A 20,364-nucleotide genomic window follows, 5' to 3' on the forward strand; every position below is an offset into this window, starting at 1 on the left:
TCAGAAAGAGATGCATTTGCCTAATCCTGAACAGACTCCTAAATGTACCAGAATTCCAAGCAGTGTGAGGCAAAATAATGACTTTTGAGTTTTGTACATCTACTTGTAGGGGTAACTGGTATGTTAGCTCAGGAGGTTGAGCGATTGTTGATGTGGTCTGTGTGTGATCTGCAGGTTTGAGTCCTAGAAAGGCCAACTCAGACTTTCATTCTTCCAAAGTTGATAAATGATTATCAACTTCAGCTGGGTAATAATGTGTAGTGAGGCTGCAAGTGAGTCAGCCACCGGCACAGGGAGTCATTGACACCGGGAGAGGTATCCGTTTGATTTTTGCAGTGTGTGCTTCAGGCGATATAAAAACAAAGACGGGGGCAAAGCGCTGGTGCGAAAGTGAGGCTGCAAGTGAGGCAGTCACATGCAGTCTAAGGAAGGTGATGGAGTGAAGGGAGATTTCCCTTGGTCATGGCAGATCATTTGCTGGCAGAAGCGCATCACATACATCTTTTGCCGTAACATATACAAAAATGTCGCCCTCATTTGAGTGCCCCCGCAGTTACTGCGACTTTCGGTTATGGCACGGCGCAGTGATCAAATAGATCACTTTTCCCATGTCCCCCACCGCGCATACTCCTAACTGACCCCCCCACTTACCTTTATGGTGGCACACATGTGTGCGTCGCTGACTCCCTGCTATCCCCGCGGCATCGGTTCCTCCAACTCGTGTGGGTCGGAGCTGACGGTACAGGTTGCTTTTTTTTCACCTTTCTTGTCCCCCGCAACTCCTGACTCCTGTTACTGCCCCCAAGGAGAGCAGGGGACACACTTGCAGCGTTTAAGTAGAATGTAACATTTTATTCACTTTATATATGAAGCATAAAAGTGAGCCATGAATATTTACCAAGGATGTGACAAAAGAGGTTGTCATGCTGGAGGGCATATTTTCTCTGGTTCTGGCCCTGTGCTGATTTTCCGGGCACAAGTCGATACATGTGGGGAGCAGTGTCAGCCCACTTTTTTCAAGGGGTAGACGCAACCCCGATTCTGTGTTTTTGAGGCCAGCATTTTAAAAAGTGTGCTTGCCCAAGTGTTCAGCTACTAGGATTTCACACAAGGTTGTCATGTTTCCAATGCTTACCCACTAGAACACATAAAAGTGCCATTAAAGCACACGTCTCGTGTTTGGATTGTGTCTTCTTTGGAATATTTCATTATAAATTGTTTGGCTTAAAAGGTGGCCACCTTTTATACTTTGCTGGTGTACTTATTGGATATTCTCCTCTCGGAGTATTTATATTTATCCCATGTTTTCGCTGCTGCCTACATACATAGTGGTCATTATCGTTTGATGTCACTTCCTGTGATATCATCAAATGCAAATTTAGGGGGCCCCACCTTATTTGCCGAACTTGGCCCCACAAATCCTAGGGCCGGCCCGGATGGAAAAAGAAGAGAGGACGAGCGGAACGGTAGGCAGCAAACACGTGCTGAATGTACATTGGCTAACGTGGCTTTGCACTATGAAAAGCTAGTTGCTCCCCAGTTACTACTAGATACACAAGCAAAGTCTGCATCACCAGCGTGCTCCACCCCATGCCTTCAGAAGTCTTCTTCAACCAAAATGACTACATACTTTCAAAAATCGTCCCACCACTCCCGGTGAGGGGAGGAATTGACTGGGGTACAGAAAACAATATTCCAGACACATGTATCATGGCAGGAATTCGAGAGTTAGAAACTAATATGGCCGAGGGGGCTAATCTTAATGACCTGACTAAAGCTGAATCCGTAAGAAATGACGCTATTATTTTGACTTCTTTGAAAACCCCAATGCAACCAAGGCATGATGGGCTAGGTAGCCAGGATGTGGACATAATGTGTGATGGGGAACCTTCATTAATGTTGTAGAAGAGCTTAGTTACCAATGTAATTTAAACGCTTGGGATACCGTAAGGACGGTCTCCTTATGCGATAAAGGGACGCCGCAACACTGTACGCCACGAGCCCGTATGAGTGGAAGACAGAACTATAGATGAGCTTGTAGTGCGTTTTAAGTCAGTAGTGGTATGATCCGTTCAGGGCTACATGCAGCTTCCACACCATCAGGAGGACTTATTGTTTGTCCCGTTTTCTTCTCTTGTCCTTAGTGTTTAGCATTGAATTTGATCTAAACGCAAACTGTATACCAGTTGTATTAACTCCATTGTGAAGAAAATGCTATGTGATTGTACCCGGTGGGCCTGCATGACTGGAAAACTAACGCTTTAGGTGAGTCTGTAGTGCTTTTTGTTGCAGGGGGTTCGAGTTAGAGCCTGGGCATAAGCTATACTGGGTTTAGACATGAGCTGAAGGACTCATTGTCTGTCCTCCCTCTTCTCTGTGTTGTTCATATTTCAGGTAGTGTTGAACCATGATGGGACGCACACAAGATGCTGGTAAATATTTCCCTGCTGATGCACAGAAGCCCAAAAAGAGACTCTAAAATAGGGGACCCCAGCATTCATAATATAGAGGTACTTATATGATTACTGTTTGTAATAAAAGAAGGGAAGTAATTAAAAGATGTGTTTGTCTCTGTCACCCACAGTCAACATCAAGATAGTGGGAAAGGAAAGAAAACCCAAATTGGCTAATTTGGTCATTGGTGTCCCCATTTCCTACATGAAGCTGTACTGCTTCAGGGTAAAACACTGGGATGAGTAGTTCAGTCCTGGATATACCATTCTGCTAAGAATTCAAAGAAATGTATAATCTGCAGATTGTGTAAAAAGTGTTGCAAAAGAAGAATTGCATTAAAATAATTATTTTAGATATTCCCAATTTAATTGTATAGACTGATTTGGTCACCATAAACAGGAACCACAATTGGGTGTAATGTCAGAAGATTGAGAAAAAGTGATGAAAAGTCCTGATGAAGGCGTTTTCTTGAAACGCTTCGCCAAAATATCAATGTGACGTTGACTACCCTAATATTGATTTAAGTCAAAAATATTGGGTTGTTTAGTGATTCAATCACAGTAAAAAAAAATCTAACTATAGTATTAGTATTAGTAAGACATAAGGTGTTTTATATAAATAGTTAGTATTTGTATGTCTAGATGAATTTCTCTCACAGCCTCGGGTGTAATCCCGATACGGATGGCCGGGTGTTTTTTTGGTGTTTGAACATTTTGTCTTTGTTGATTTTGGGATTTATGATTTCACAATTGATTCAGTTCTTGTTTATTCACCACGGCATATTAATGCCCCTTTGTTCGCCTTTGGAGCTGTCTCTAGAGATGAGCTGCAGAGAGTTCTTTAAATAATGCATCCCACTACATATATGGAGGATGCAATTCCCTCAAGAATCGTTTGAGCACCGGGATATTTTTACAACGTTATTGTGTTGGAAAACGCTGCAGTTTTTCTTTCCAAGTTTCTCAGGCTCCTCCGGCTCGGAAAACAACCGCGTTGTGTCTGCCTGAATCTGCTTTTCCATTTGGGGCTCTCGGGCTCCCCGTGGGGAGCCCGAGAGCCCCAAATTTAAAAGCAGATTCAGGCAGACACAACGCAGCATTGCGGAAAACAACCGCGTTGTGTCTGCCTGAATCTGCTTTCCCATTTGGGGCTCTCGGGCTCCCGGGGAGCCCGAGAGCCCCAAATGGGAAAGCAGATTTAGGCAGACAACGCAGCATTTAGCATTTCCCATTTGGGGCTCTCGAGAGCCCCAAATGGGAAATCAGCTGCAGGTAGAAACACTACGCGGCATGTAAACATAACCGCGTGTGTTTCTGCCTGCTGTGGCTTTCACTTTGGGTCTCCGGTGCTCCGAGCACCGGAGACCCAAAGTGATAGCCACAGCAGGCAGAAACACACGTGGTTGTGTTGGAAAACGCTGCGGTTTTCCAACACAATAACGTTGTATTTATGTTTGCGGTCGCTTCAAAAGCAAACATAAATACAACATTTTTAAAGCTGTGCTTTTATTTCTAAGTTTTCCGGGCTCCTCCAGCCCGGAAAACTTAGAAAAAAAACCGCAGCTAGTGCTTATTTTTTGTAAAAAAAAATAAATAGCACTTACCGAGATTCAGCTGCAGCTTTCCTGCTCTGGTCTCCGGTCTGCGTCCTCCGAGTCCCGGCACTAATGAAGGGAAAGCCACCCAGCGGTAGACTTTGTTTACTACAGCTGGCTGGCTTTTCCTTCATTAGTGCCGCAAAAGCAAAAGCCAGCACAGGAGGGCCTCCATTTCACAAAATGGCTGCGCCCCTGTGCTTGCTTTTTCGAATTTTGAGCTTGAATAGCTCCAAATTTTACATAGGAAGTTTTAAAACGGAGGATGCTAGTTTTTTTTTTTATGTGGCCTATCTATTTTTTAAATAAAAATTTTTACTAGACCATCCCTTTAAGAGAGACGGAGATCCTTTATCCTATCGCTCCAAAAGTCTTGATTTCAATTCCAGTAATGACGTCTCAGTTCCGAAACCCCTTCTGAAACCTGATTGATAGGGGTCAAGATGGATAATTCGTCAGTGTTTTGAAATTTGATTGTATGCAATGCGGTCAAGGATTTTCAATAAGAACGGCATATTAGATATGGGCCTATAGTTAAGAGGAACCTCCGGATCAAGGCCAGGTTTTTTTCAGTATGGGGGTGACCCAGGCTTTTTTTTTTTATTATATCGACTGGAAATTACCCTTCTGATAAGGAAGAGTTGATGAATTTGCAGATAGCATCCAGGAGGACGGGGGGACAGGATTTAATTATCATTGAAGAACACGGGTCTCCTTTGCACCTGGTAGCTTTCAGCTGTTCTACAACTGTAGCCAGGTCCTCAACCCCAATAGGTGTAAAATTAAACTTGGGAATGGAGGGGCATCTAACAAAAGACTCCTGCCTGACATCTGTTGGAGTGGACAAGCAGTTTTTTATTTTATTTCTTGAAACTATGTCCAACCTAATGCCGTTAAGCTTGTTTTGCATTGCGTCTTGATTTTTTTGACACCAGGAATTAAGGAATTAGCTAACAGAGGGGAAATGTTCTTCTGTTCCTTCAATATTTTAAATAATTCTTTCACATCCTACTTGGCGTTCTGAATTCTTGAGTTGTGAAAGTTTTTCTTGGCTGGCACAATCTCTGATGGTTTACAAAGCAGCTGCTAAAGTGTATAAATCAGAGATTGGCGACATTGATTGGCTTTCAACAAATGGAAGAGCTTAATAGACGTTGATTTCAGTTTTTGCAGGTCCGGTGAAAACCAGGGTTTGCTTTTCTTCCCCTCCAGTTTGTTTCTAGATTTCAAAGGGGCCAGGGAGTTGGTAATGGCATCTAGGTTATCAATAAGAATTTTGGACATAGCAGACACGGGTGTGGAGTCCCCAAAGAGGGTATTAGAGCCGATTAAGGGTTCAATATTTTTGCGGGTGAGCAATTTCAAGTTCCTCACCAGCGTGGTATGGATTTTTCTGTTTTTTGAAGGGAACGTAGCCAAAATCGAAAAGTGCACTAAAGCATGGTCGGACCAAGGACAGGGGGTAACCAGAAAATCCTGGCTATCCACGTTGTTCATTGAGACCCAATCTAATATGTGGCCCAGTTGGTGGGTGGGGACACAGATTTTTTGCTCAAACCCAAAATCAGTGAGAGAGCGCTCTAATTCTGCTGCCAGTGCGTCATCTTCGTGGCCAAGCCAGTAGTTAAAATCGCATAGCAAGATTAAGCGAGAATTAGGCTTAAGAGTTACTAGCAGATAATTAGACGGTGCTAAAATGATGTTTTCTGTTGGAGAGGGGGGCCTATATATTAAAAGAAGATTACCTGTCAATTCTGCATTGACACCCACTTTCATGTGCATGGCTTCTCTACCATCCATAATATGGCAATATACTGGCCAAATGGTGAGGGCAGCTTTACATATGAAGGCAACCCCCCCCCCCCTTGCAGGCAGGTTAATTAGTTCAGTTCTGATTATTCCTAAAATTTGCTCATCAATTTTCTATAGGCGGAAAGCACATTTGCTCTTTTTCTGTGGCTAGATGGTCAACATATTCCACTTGCCACTGATCGAATCAGAGCCGCATGTTAACAATGATGTGTTTTAAAAAGCACTTCAATATTTCCCTTATTTCAAGACACAGCTAGCATATTTTTTGGTGTTAGGTTGATTGATATCTGTCAAACGCACATATGCCTTGGGTAGTGTATCCATCAAGCCAGATGAGCCGGTGAGAATTACAGCTTTAACACCGTATATCGTGACATTGTGGGTTCTGATACATTTGTTTACAAATTAAACACCGGGCTGCACCCTGTTGGGTCGGTCCTGTGACTGCTTCTCCTGCCTAACCATTTCAGGTGGTGGTTGGGGGGTTTCTATGTAATTTTTCTGCTTTCTGAAGGTCACACATAAAAAAAGACTGATTTATTTCGGTTGATATTGTGCAGCCGCCAGAAAGTGGGAAAAGGACTTGACCGAGGGCTTTTTTGGTTGTTGTAAATTCTGAGGATTTCAACCCCTGAGCTCCACTTTGCTCATCGCTCGCACTCACCCTGCCTCGTATACACACACTCATTCGCACACGATTATATACACACACTGACACACAGACACTTACCCGGCATGGTCACGGAGTGGTCTTTCTAAATCGATTTGTTTTCCTTTTGGAAAAAAAAGGTCTTTTGACCGAATACAGGTGGGGAACCTGCACCCTCCCTCCTGCTGTGCGTCCCCGTTGTCCCACTCCCCCGCCTCCACCACTGATTTGCACATTTCACCAAGCCTCTTTAATTGTGGATTCCATTCCGCTTCCTTGAAACCCAGACTTATTTATGATGCAGTCTCATGTGAGTCAGGGTTTTAGGGACGTGGTCTGGAGACCTCAAAGGCATCACCCATTTGCACACGCATGTATGATTTAGTCATGTGGACGCTGTGTCATTTTAGTATTACATTGGGGAAATTATGTATTTCTGCATATGGTAATACCGCTTGGGTAACAATGCAATTGTGTGGAGGTAGGTGCTGCCACATGAAAAGTGGGTAGATTTTTGCATATGGGTTTCAAAACTCATAGTATTACGCAGTGCTAAAATATGCATTACCACCCATCCTTTCAAACATCCAAAGAATTATTCAACAAATTACAAGTGGGGCATTTAAGCAACCAGTGAAACCCGCCGACATTCAAACAGACTTTCCATTATGGATAATTGAAGGGCCTTCCAGATGAGGAACCGGAGGGGAAGGCGTTAATAAAAATGCAAGTTCAAGGACTGAACACTGAATTACAAGCCATGAAGTCCGGTAATGGGCCAAAATGTCACCCTCATAATTGCGACGGCCGGAATTCTGACTTTTTTATTAGACCCCCCCCCTTTACACCACATATATATGTAGGGAGGGTATATGATATAATAGTAATATGGGGGGTTGGCTTGCGCAAGAGAAGAATTGTTCTCTAGCTGCATGATTAGAGGCACATTGGTGAGCTTGCAAGCCACACATACAGAGAAGTGACTGATAACTGGCACAGGTGGAGAATGAGGTGTGGAGCTGCATGGGCACCATGACAATTCTATCTGACCTTAAGATGGCGGCAGTCATACTTCATCCCTCGCCAACCTGCACCAGAGCTAAACAAGCAACTAAGAGGCACAGGGAGGAGGAGAACCTGAAACACATGAGAGGAATACGAAGTGAAGGTGAATCCTCTGGTGGATCAAAGGGATACAGAACAATCTGAGACCTTGCACTAAATGGAACCTTTCAACCCATCCTATTCATTATTAGGCCTATTAAGAGAGGCTGCATAATATATGATATGATAAGTCATTTATAACGCGCCTGTATAGAAGTGTTTCTAGGCGCGACAAGACAAGGAGGGGGGAAATGCAAGGAGGACAAACGATGATCTCATTAGGCCTTGTGTCATTCAGATCACGCAAGAGCTTTGAAGAGTGGCAGAGAGAAGTGCCAAGGGGCGTGGGGAGTGAGAAGTGTAGGTGACTCAATAAGTGCTGCCAGAGGGTGGCTCATAAGTGCAAAGAGAAGGGACTGTAGGGTTACAGATACAGACCCTTACGTGCTGAGGGAGCCTGGAGGCAGTGCGAGGGAAACTGGACATGCAGGATCCTGACTCGAGTTCAGGGGTTGCCAGATGACCAGTGTGCAGTGCTATCAGGGACATTAGCAGGGGGAGAGAAAGTGGAAGCGAAAAGGAAGGTCTTGAGTTTCTTCCAGAACCATAGGTGGTTCTGCTCAAGTTTGAGAGGCAGGTATGCTGTTCCAGAGGGAGGCCCCAGCTGAGGAAAGAGATCTGCCACCCATTCTCTGCTTGGAAAACTATCAGACCCTCAGAGAATTGAAGGTGGATGAGCAGAGAGTTCGAGGAGGAAGATGTTTAGTAAGAGAAAGTTGGAGGTAGTGTGGTCCCAGGCCCCAGAAAGCCTTGTGGATGATGCAAACGGTCTTGAATTTGATCCTTGTAGCCACAGGGAGCCAGTGCAGATATTTCAGAGCTGGAGAGATACGATCCCTGGGCTTGAGGCCAAGGACAAGTCTCACAGTCATGTTCTGGATGAGTTGTAAAGGTCGAAGAGTAGAGACAGGCAGATTTAGAAGGAGGACTTTGCAATAGTCCAGCCTGGAGAGGACCAGACCTTTAGAGACAGTGAGCCTCTGGGGTAAAATGAGAAAAGACAGAATATCTCTGAGGAGGTGCAGCTAAAAGGGTGACTTCTTAGAGATGTCAGAGATGTAAGGAGAGAAGGAGAAGGTGGAGTCGAAGATGACACCAAATTCTTATCCTCACAGAAAGGAACAGGCAGAGGGCCCAGGGTGGGCGGCCAGAGCGAGAGAGAGGGAGAGAAAGAGAGAGAGAAAGGAAAGGAGGGATGTTCTGATGAGGAGGATCTCGGTCTTATTGGCATTAAGACAGACATCATTGACAGCACACCATTCCTGAATTGCGGCCAGACAGTCTGGTATGAGAGAAGGAGCAGAGGTGGCTAAGGGAGGCCTGAAGGAGAGCTGGGTTTCATCCTCATAAAACTGAAAGCTAGAACAGAATGTAGCGATGCAGGGGGCCAGAGGTGCCAGGTAGTGGTTGAATAGCCAGGGAGAAAGATTAAACCCCTAGGGAACACCACAAGTAGAGAGAGAGATAGAAGAGAGGAAAGACCCCAGTTGGTTCTTGGAGGGTCGGCCAGTGAGAAAGGAGGTCAACCAGGACAGGGCCTGACCAGTGATACCCAGGTTGTCACAGAAGTGATTGAGCAGGATGGCACGGGTGACCGTCTCAACGGCAGAGAATAGATCGAGGAGAATCGGGACAAAAGGAAGATTAGAGTCAAGATTAGAGAGCAAGTCTTCACTGGTGTTCAGGAGAGCAGTTTCCGTGCTCCTGGCAGCTCTGAAGCCAGACTGGTGGTCATGGAGACAACCAACAGATTCAGTATTCAGATTAAGCTGGGAGATGGCCAGCTTTTCCAGGAGATTGCTCAGGAAAGGAGTGATGGCGATCAGGCGATAGTTAGCCGGAGAGGAAGGATTGGTAGAGGGCTTCTTATGAAGAGGGTGCAAAAGGGAATGCTTCAAGGGATGGTCTAGTAAAAATTTTTATTTAAAAAATAGATAGGCCACATAAAAAAAAAAATACTAGCATCCTCCGTTTTAAAACTTCCTATGTAAAATTTTGAGCTATTCAAGCTCAAAATTCGAAAAAGCAAGCACATCAGTGGCAAGTGGAATATGTTGACCATCTAGCCACAGAAAAAGAGCAAATGTGCTTTCCGCCTATAGAAAATTGATGAGCAAATTTTAGGAATAATCAGAACTGAACTAATTAACTTGCCTGCAAGGGGGGGGTTGCCTTCATATGTAAAGCTGCCCTCACCATTTGGCCAGTATATTGCCATATTATGGATGGTAGAGAAGCCATGCACATGAAAGTGGGTGTCAATGCAGAATTGACAGGTAATCTTCTTTTAATATATAGGCCCCCCTCTCCAACAGAAAACATCATTTTAGCACCGTCTAATTATCTGCTAGTAACTCTTAAGCCTAATTCTCGCTTTTCTTGCTATGCGATTTTAACTACTGGCTTGGCCACGAAGATGACGCACTGGCAACAGAATTAGAGCGCTCTCTCACTGATTTTGGGTTTGAGCAAAAAATCTGTGTCCCCACCCACCAACTGGGCTCCCCTGGGAGCACCGGAGACCCAAAGTGATAGCCACAGTAGGCAGAAACACATGCGGTTGTGTTGGAAAACGCTGCGGTTTTTCTTTCCAAGTTTCTCAGGCTCCTCCGAGCCGGAGGAGCCTGAGAAACTTGGAAAGAAAAACCGCAGCGTTTTCCAACACAATAACGTTGTATTTATGTTTGCGGTCGCTTCAAAAGCGACCGCAAACATAAATACGTTTTTAAAGCTGCGGTTTTATTTCTAAGTTTTCCGGGCTCCTCCAGCCCGGAAAACTTAGAAAAAAAACCGCAGCTAGTGCTTATTTTTTGTAAAAAAAATAAATAGCTCTTACTGAGATTCAGCTGCAGCTTTCCTGCTCTGGTCTCCGGTCCGCGTCCACCGAGTCCCGGCACTAATGAAGGGAAAGCCACCCAGCGGTAGACTTTGTTTACTACAGCTGGCTGGCTTTTCCTTCATTAGTGCCGCAAAAGCAAAAGCCAGCACAGGAGGGCCTCCATTTCACAAAATGGCTGCGCCCCTGTACTTGCTTTTTCGAATTTTGAGCTTGAATAGCTCAACATTTTACATAGGAAGTTTTAAAATGGAGGATGCTAGTATTTTTTTTTTATGTGGCCTATCTATTTTTTAAATAAACATTTTTACTAGACCATCCCTTTAACTCTGCGGTGGCGGTTGGGGGGGGTGCTATTTCCGGGGCAGCGGGTCATGATTGGGCGGACGCGGAAATACCGGCAGAGTTAATTCCGGACCGGAGCACTTGTAATGAGGCCCAATGTATACCTAATGGACCTATCCGTCTATTCAGCGCTTTCACCATTGTATCAGACTTTAATTTCAGCAAGCCAAGCAATGGACGCAGGCGCTGGCCCAGTTATGGCATCATCACCCCCAGATGGGCTAACAACTGCTGGCCCAAGTAGAGTCTCTCACCTCCCTATTGGGGAGCTGGGGACTTTTCTTACTTTGGAACAAAATAGAGCTAGAGCTGTAGCCTTGCCTCAAACAGCTGAAATCACACATGGGGCACAAAGCAAGACTATTAGCTGCCCTACGAATGGAGATATAGGGGGTAATTACGACCCTGGCGCTATGTGGTTAACAGCGCCGTAAAAGGCTGCGGTGCCGTTAACCACTTAGCACCTTACTACGAGGTCCCTTAGCGGGACCCGACCTGAACGGCTGGTCTGGACCAGCCGTTAAAGTAGGGACCCGCAAAGGGACCTCGCAGGCAATTACGGTACCGCAATTTGCGGTATCGTAATTGCCGCCTTCCCCATTCCCATTGAGCCCTATGGGGCAAAAATGGGAATGGGGAAGGGCCATGGGGAAATACCGCCCCACCAACCTTGGAATGGGGCGGTATTTCCACATTTCACCATGGCGGACTCGTTACAACACCGGCACCAACCATGGTGGTAATATTGCCATGGTTTAGCGCCGGTGTTGTAATGAGGGCCATAGACTTCCTCACCCTTGAACAAAGGAGAGCTAAGCCAAGGCTGGATATTGGCCAATCCAAGCTCTCACTGTCTAAACAAGATCTGAGAGCAGCAAATAACATGGGAGATGATCCAATGTGTATTTTACTGGAACAACTTCCTCTCTCTTCGGAATTATTATCCCTTAGTAGACCGTGTGGATTTTGTGGCATCTGAAGTAGGACGGAAGGAACTTTAAGCCCTGCCAAAAACCTATGCCCTGCCTTCAAGGGACTAAGATGAATGTGGCATCCTTACCCCTGATGAGGATAACTTGCTCACAGGATAATCCAAATATTGGGAAACGTGTTACAACTAGAGAATCAACTAGATTAGATGTAAAACAGGATGATAGTTGGTCATGGGTAGTTAGAGCCTTGGTGACCCCTCCTAATAGTTATTAGATGCCTCAAAGTGTGGAGAGGCATGAGATTACTATGGGGTCATGGAATACGAGAGGTTTTGCCCATCTAGTCTCAAGCTGTGGTACGTTGTTTATACAGCATGACATTGGCCCTCATTACAGGTTAGCCGGTCTGGATATAACAGTTTTACCTACACCGTTTTCTGGACCGGCTAACTACAAGTTCTGTGGCAGTGTGGTGTTACACCCGCTAGGTCTGACCTGGCGGGCGTAACGCCACTGGCCGCAGATGGACGCTGAAACACCGGCACCATTACTACATGGTGCCAGTGTTTCCACTTCCCTGGGAATGGGGATTTACAGAATGCCGGCTCTGGAATTACCGGATCACCAGGGCTGTAATGTCCCAGTAATTCCGGAGCCGGTAAATCCAAACGAGTCCGGCAGCAGCCTGCCGGTTTTACCGGCACGGCTACCGCCGGACTCGTAATGGGGCCATTCTCTTTTTACAGACCCGTTTACGGCCCCTCGGGTTCTTGACGGCTCCTCTATTTTGCTAAATTCCACACTAAAAGGCCTTAAAATGTGCCCTTCATCTGGTCTGTTCACCATAGTTTGTAACAATATAGGAATCCAATTGCAGGAATGGCTTTCACCAAATGCTTTTATTCAAGCAGCTAAATTGTTTTGGGATAAGAGCAAATACCCGGGTGTGGGCCCATTTGTGCTATTAAGTTCATATTGTAACCCAACTGCAATTTCTACTCTAATGCACTGATGACTGTCTTTGATGAATGTTCAATAACAGGGATAATATTAGGTGTTGACCTAAATATCATATGCGCAGAGCTGGATGATCAGTTTCCAGCCCAACTTAATGGCCGAATGCCAGCTAGAATCTGAGGAGAACAGTGGACTGCATTCATGGGGCAGTGGGGACTCACACGACTAAATGGCAATGTAAAGGGTGATATCCCGGCAAAGGAGACTTGTTCAAGGGGCCCTCAACATTTAGTTAATGGCTATGTTAATTTCACGCTTAACATAGCATCATTGGTTACTTCTTTGCAAGTGGTGCATATCCACATAGTGATAATGAAATCTTGAGGGTCACTTAGGCCATTAAAAGCCAATATTGTATGAGAAATAGGTATGTGCCTAATGTATCAATCAATAATGGAAATAATCCCCTTAGATGGGATCAAAAGGCATTGCTTGATCTAAATGCACATATCTCTAAATCCGCCAAATCTAAGGGGCTAGTTGGATACTCGGCTCAGAAATCTCATGTACCGCTCTGAAACTGTTTGCATCTGTAAAGACAAACAGTATAAACCAATGCATAGACACAGGCATATATTCGATCTAGAAATAAGGAAGAAAAAAGGACAACTCTGTTTTGATATTAGGGTATTGAAAAGGTCTGTAAAAGAGAGTGAAAGAATAAAGAAACTGAAGCTATATTTCAAAAACTGGCTGAGAGGGCACAAAAAGCAACTGATTCAGAATGATGCTGAGGCAATGATGAGAGCTCTCTTTGCGAAATTCAACACAAACATGGAAATTGATCAAAAACAGCCTTGCTTCTGACAACGTGTCTATTGACAATCCACTTGCGGAAGAAAGATGTGTTCAGCACTTTTCATCCATCTTTCCTAGTGATTGTCCATTGATTAATGCGTTACCAAATGCATTATTATCCCCCTGGCCTCTGAACATTGATAAAGACAAAATATGGGCTTTAATTATTAAAAGCAGCAAGACCAGAGCACCTGGCCCTGATGGACTAACCAACCTGATGCTAAAATAACATATTGAGGTCTGGGTAGAGCTCTTATATACAGCTTTATCCAGATTGTGAAATTACAAATTCTCCCTTCCTCTTGGAAAGAAGCAATCCTAATGCCAATATTTAAAAAGGGTGATAGGTCGAACTATAGACCTATCGCCCTTTTGGATGCTCCTGGTAAGTTATTTGCCTCAATTATTTTGAGACAGTTGGTGGAGTGGTCCAATGATAAAGGGATACTAGATGAACATCAGGCTGGGTTCATAAAGGGCATTGGAACACCCCTAAATGGGCTCATACGTAAACTTTTAAAGGTCAATGTCCTGAAGAACAACAGAAGGATCTACATGGCCTTTATGGACTTTCAACTAGCTTTTGATAGTGTGGATTGACAATTATTGTGGCAGAAGAGGACCAGTTGGGATTGCCCGAAACATTTGTTGGCAATGATCAAAGATCTTTACTTTGAGACTTCTTGCAGAGTGGGGCTAAATAAGCAAGATGATCTCTCGGCCGGAATCCAGACAGACCAGGGTTTAAAGCAGCAGTGCATTCTGGCTCATGCTTTGTTTAACCTCTATATCAGCAATCTGGGTTCTGTGCTATCTTAAACATGAAGCTTCCACCCAAGCTTAAATGGATGCCCTCTGCAGTGGTTGCCATAGGCGGATGACCTTTTCCTGATGGATCAGACGCAAATAGGTCTGCAAAGATTACTAAATGCATTGCAATCATTTGCAGAGGACATTCACTTAACATTATGTGTAAATAAGTCTAATATCATGATCTTAAAGTCATCAACATTAAATAAACCCAGCAATTTCCAATGGCAGATATAGAACAAACAGGCTGCATGTGTAGACTTTTCTAGATACTATGAACATGAACAGTAGAGAGTGGTTTAATATTTCGTCCCTGAGATTGAAGGCCCAAGCCCTGGCAGCCCAGGGATAAGTATGGTCGATTCTCTTTAGACCCAGTCTTTTTTTTTATTGTATACTTTGAAAGTGATCCAAACGCTTACGGAGCAGAAGTAGCACTGTGTGCCCCTAAATCCATTTGCAATCACAATGAAGGTTTATTTTGGAAAAAAGAAAAAAGTGTTATCACTCCCCTATTCCATTCCGATTCAATTCATACAGTGGGAACTGAGGTTCTTGTCTTTGCAAATGAGTGTGAGTTGGAAAGCCCTTTCGTTATTTAGAAAGTGCATATTGGGTGATGGAAGCTCCCTGTTTGGTATCATCAAAGCAGCCAATGATTTGTCCTGCGGTCATGCAGTGGAGGCATGGTCGCATGACTGTCAAGAACTGGCCACAAAAGTGTAGGTGGAGATGGAACCTGGGGAAGGCTAAAGCTTAACTCCACTTATTTGACTGGATTGAAACACAGCAAGAATGTTTAGCCCATAAGTCTTCTATAATTCTAGAGGGAGAAACCAAAAGGGTAGGTAATTCCTACCTACTTTACCCTTCTTTCCTGAAACGAATTTTAGAATCATCTTCTTAAAACTTTAATATTTTGCCTACTAGAGAGGTTGTGGGCTCCCGAGACAAAAGGGTGCATAGCCGGAGCCCTGGTAGATATGGCTTAGACCTGGCGCAGTTGGAGACATTGTTCCACAGTTTAGTCGAATGTCCCAGCCTGACTGCTGAAAAGAGAGTAATCTGTTTGGGACATATTCAATCACAATTTCGTTTATACTCTAATATTCAAATGATGTGCCTCCTTCGAAGTGGTCAGGGGGTGGCTACCACACTAGCTGTGGTTCCGTTTTTAAAATGAATTGATCTAGTATATTAGCTGACTGTGATAAAGTTATAGAGTGTAAGATGTAAATAGAATATGTATGATCATGTTTTTTTACAGTCTTAATTAGAACCAAAGCTAGACATTATGAAATGTAATGTCCCTTTTTCTTTTATCATGAATTTAAGTATTAGTCCTTTATAAAATCTATATTTTTTAAATTGATGTTTTATTGTAGAAAAATAATGATGTGCAAAATGTTTGAATGCAAGCCCAAAAAGAAAATAATTGTTCTATGCACAGCGCTTTTGGCGAAAGCGCTATGTAAATAACAAATGGTTACTTCCAAGACTTAGACGCACAACAAAATATGTTGATATGGTCACATTGGCACTGAGGGGGGAATATGTTGGATTGTTTTTTTTTAAAATAAAAGTGAAAACAAATATTTGCCAGTCGGTGGGGGCTGTTTTGAGGAGTTGTGGCAGATTTATCTAATTTTGTTCAAATAAGCTCAAATTATTGCATTGGAGTACATCTAAGAGGGAGATGGAATGTGAAGAGGGACACACGGCGTGTGGGTGTTTTATTGCTATTTACCCATCCATTGACTGCCCATGGTTATTCTAATCCCTATTGCCATTCCCACCAATTACCTGACCCTTCCCTCCCAAAACACACCATCCTGGGATCGCTTTGAGCTAGCTATATCAAGCAGTACGATCAGTTACACTACTTGCTGAGAGGTAATGGCTATGTGCTACTGGTGTAATAAAAATGCATTCAGCCACTTGATTTATATGTGTTCCTTGTAGTGAAGTTGTGTTTAAAGCAAGCCTTGACAAAGCCAACATTTATGGCTTCTGTATAGATATTAGATAAGCATTTGCCAGGCAGTTCTACCAGATACTCAGGTAATCACATCATTTTCCAGGTCTTGCCATTTTATGGCACAATGATGCCATTATGGCAATGCATGGTAAATGCTTACACCATGCCTACACAACAAACAAAACTGTTGGCTTTGCAAATGCTTGCTATTTGTGGGTCCACATGAACGTGTGGCCAGACAAATAGCTAAAAGCTGGCCAGCATGCCTCAAAATGGCCTCTGACCACTGAAAAATACTTCGTGTTACCAAAAAATGAATATCTAATATAGGTTTTGCCAGGGCCATCTTAACAGTTTCTGGGGCCTTGGGCACAGACAGCCTTGGGCCCCCTCCTGAAACACATGCCATCCTCCCGCCCCCCTGAAACCAATGGCAAACTCCCCCACCCCGCCACAAAACCTGTGCCCCTCCCAATCCGCAAAATGTAGGGATTACATAACTCGAGTCAAATTCAGCAGAGGCTCGTCGAGGCATTAAATGGATTATGTAGTTAATAAAATATAAACATATGATATGATACGATACAATGTGATATAGCATTTATAACGTGCCTGTACACAAGTGTTTCTAGGTGCAACAAGACAAGGAGGGGGAAACAGAGGGAGGACAAAACAACAATCGTACTAGGCCTTGTGTCATTCAGATCGTGCAAGTACAGTGAAGGGGGTTGGGAGAAGTGCTGAGTGGGGGGGGTGAAGTGCGGATCAAAGAGTGCAGCCAATGGGTGGCACAGTGCAGGTACTCAGAAGTGCAGCTAACGGGTGGCTCATAAGTGCAAGAAAGGGGACTGTAGGGTTACAGATACAGACCACAAGTTCTTGGGGAGCCAAGAGGCAGTGCAGGTTGTAATTGGACAGGCAGGGACTGAGGCCCAAATTCAGAGGGTGGCCAGATGACCAGTGTGTGGATCAGACAGGTAATCAGCAGGGGAGAGGAAGAGAGAAGGCGGAAACAAAGAGGAAGGTTTTGAGTTGCATCCGGAACCGGAGGTGGTTCTGCTCAAGTTTCAGAGAGGCAGGGAGGCTGTTCCAGAGGGAGGCCCCTGCCGAAGAACGAGATCTGCCCCCAACTCTCTGCTTGGAAAAGCGACTGATCCTCAGAGAGTTGGAGGTGGATGAGCAGAGAGCCCGAGAAGGAAGATGTTTAGGAAGAAAGTGTTGGAGGTAGTGAAGTCCCAGGCCCTGGAAAGCCTTGTAGACAATGCAAAGGGTCTTGAACTTGATCCTTGCCCCCACTGGGAGCCAATAAAGAGATTTCAGAGCTGGAGAGATACGGTCCCTGGGCTTGAGGCCAAAAACAAGTCTTGCAGTCCTGTTCTGGATAAATTGTAGAGGACGGAGAGTAGAGGCAGGAAGATTTAGAAAGAGGCTTTTGCAGTAGTCCAGCCTAGAAAGGGCCAGAGCTCTGGAAACAGTGAGCTTCTGGGGGAAAGGGAGGAAAGGCTCTGAGGAGTTGCAGTTGGTAGTTTGTCTTCTTAGAGACATCAGAGATGTGAGGAGAAAGGAGAGGGTGGAGTCGGAGATGACCCCAAGGTTCTTAGCCTCACAAGTAGCAGCAGAAAAGGGCCCATGCTGGGCAGCCAGAGAGAGAGAGGAAAGGAGGGAGCTGGTGTTCCGATGAGGAGGATATCTGTCTTACAGGCATTAAGGCAGAGATCACTGGCGGCACAAGCCACCTGAATTGCAGACAGACAGGAATGAGAGAAGGAGTACAGATGGCTGAGGGGAGCTTGAAAGAGATCTGAGTGTCATATGCATTACACTGAAAGTTGGAGCAGAGAGCAGCTATGCGGTGGTCAAGAGGTGGCAGGTATTGTTTGAACAGCCAGGGAGAAAGATTAGACCCCTGGGGAACACCAAAGGTCGAGAGAGAGATAAAAGAGCGGAAGCACCCCAGTTGGAGCTGGGTGGGTCGGTCAGTGAGAAAGGAGGTCGGCCAGGTCAGAGCCTGATCAGTGATACCCAGGTTATCACTGAGGCGGTTCAGCAGGATGGCATGGTTGACTGTATAAAAAGTCGAAGAAAGATTGAGGAGAATGAGGACAGAAGGAAGGTTAGAATCAAGGTTTGAGAGCAGGTCTTCACATATATTCAGGAGAGCAGTTTCCGTGCTCTGGCCACCTTGAAGCCATACTAATGGACATGGAGACAACCAACAGATTCACTGTGAAGGTTAAGCTGGGAGATGGGCAGCTTTTCCAAGACTTTGCCCAGAAAAGGCGAAATGGAGATCGGGCAATAGTTAGCCAGAGATGAGGTATCGCATAGGGCTTCTTTAGGAGGGGGTGCACAAGGGATTACTTCAGGGGGAGGTAAAGGTTCCAGTGGCAAAAGAGTAATTGCAGAAATTGGCCAAGGCTGGAGCAAGGGTGTCGATGTGGTCCTTGATGGTTTTGGATGAACAGGGAAGAACTTGTTTTGACAAGACTTTCATAGATCGGACTTGCCTTGAAACATCAGCACGGGTGACGTGGGAAAGGAGGAGAAGGGAGGAGGAGAGGCAGCTACAGGAAGGCCAGGAGAGGATAAAGAGGAAGGAGAGGAAGAGAGGGTGGACAGGATGTCCTGAGTATTTGTGATGAAATGAGAAGCCCTGGCCATGCAGAGGGCCTCAGAGAGAACAAGAGAGGTAGAGACTGCAGCAGGATTGGCCAGCTCCTTGCAGATGTTAAAGAGTTCGGCCGAGCTGTTAGATGCCACAGAGATGCGGGCTTGGATGTGTGCTCTCTTCTTAGTGTGGACGGAGAGACTGTACTGCCTTTGGAGCAGGCAACAGACCAGTTTGTCAGAGGGTGCACCTGTTGCCCTCCACTTCCTCTCAGCCACCCTGAACTTGCGTGTATGGGTGACGAGGTCCGAGTCCTACTAAGAGTTGCACTCGTTACCAACATTGCCCACCGCTGTGACCTGTTTGCCCAAGAGGTTTCTATATAAAGATATGTTCAATTTATTTTTAGAATAATATATACATTTTGAAAGAAAACAAAGGAACATTATTTTTAAGCAAGTATTTATTTAATACAACGATAACCGAACAGTTCAACCGTACCATTTATTTCTGCATGAATGTTTGTAAAGTACATGCCCTTGGAAAAACATTACATGGCTAAGCAGCAGAGAAAACAATAAGGTTTGTAACAGACATCAGAATTCACTTAGCATTTCAGTTCATGCCGATGCAGCAGACAAATTCAAGTAATCATAGAAAGAATGAAATGAGAAGCACCCAGTGAGCATATGTTTCCTACTGCCCAAGGATGATGTGCCTGAAACACTGCCAGATCAAACTATATGTTTCCATCTAGATTTGCATATTGCAAATGATTAATTATGTCAGAAAATCCTATCTCTTGAACCATTTCAGACTTGATGCTAACACAGCCAAATAATTCAGTCTGGCTTCACTCATATAGGTTAAACAGGGACAGTTGTGATATATACCTCCTTTACCTTTTGTGGTAACATGGACCGAGGGAAGGCTATGCTCTTTAGAACTGTACAAAAACCCACCCTGAAGGAAGAACAAAGAAGGTTTAAGAATAAACTAGCACTCTAAATGTGGTTCCAGAGGTGGTAGGAGAATTACTAGCCACAAAAAGGATATGTTGATGTTGGAAACAGGTGCAATCATGTCCTAACAAGTCTCTAGGGTCCAAGTGGACCCAGGGGACAGTTCATGGTCAACAGTACCTGGTTCAGTTCTTGGTGGGTGCCGACTAAGGGCGAATTTGGTCACTCTGTGCAGCAGAAGGGGGTGCTTTCAATGGCGCATATCAAAGCGGCCTCAGGATTGCGTCGCAGTTGAGCCAGGCCGTGGCAGGCTTTTGCCGCTAGGAGGGGTTGATGAGTGATGCTGCAGCGGTTGGAGTTGGCAGGCAACGGTTGTTGAAGTGGTGACTTTAGGGGCGTCGATGT

This window comes from Ambystoma mexicanum, chromosome 6p, assembly GCF_040938575.1.
Source record: "Ambystoma mexicanum isolate Mex_15411 chromosome 6p, UKY_AmexF1_1, whole genome shotgun sequence".
In the NCBI taxonomy this organism is placed as follows: Eukaryota; Metazoa; Chordata; class Amphibia; order Caudata; family Ambystomatidae; genus Ambystoma; species Ambystoma mexicanum.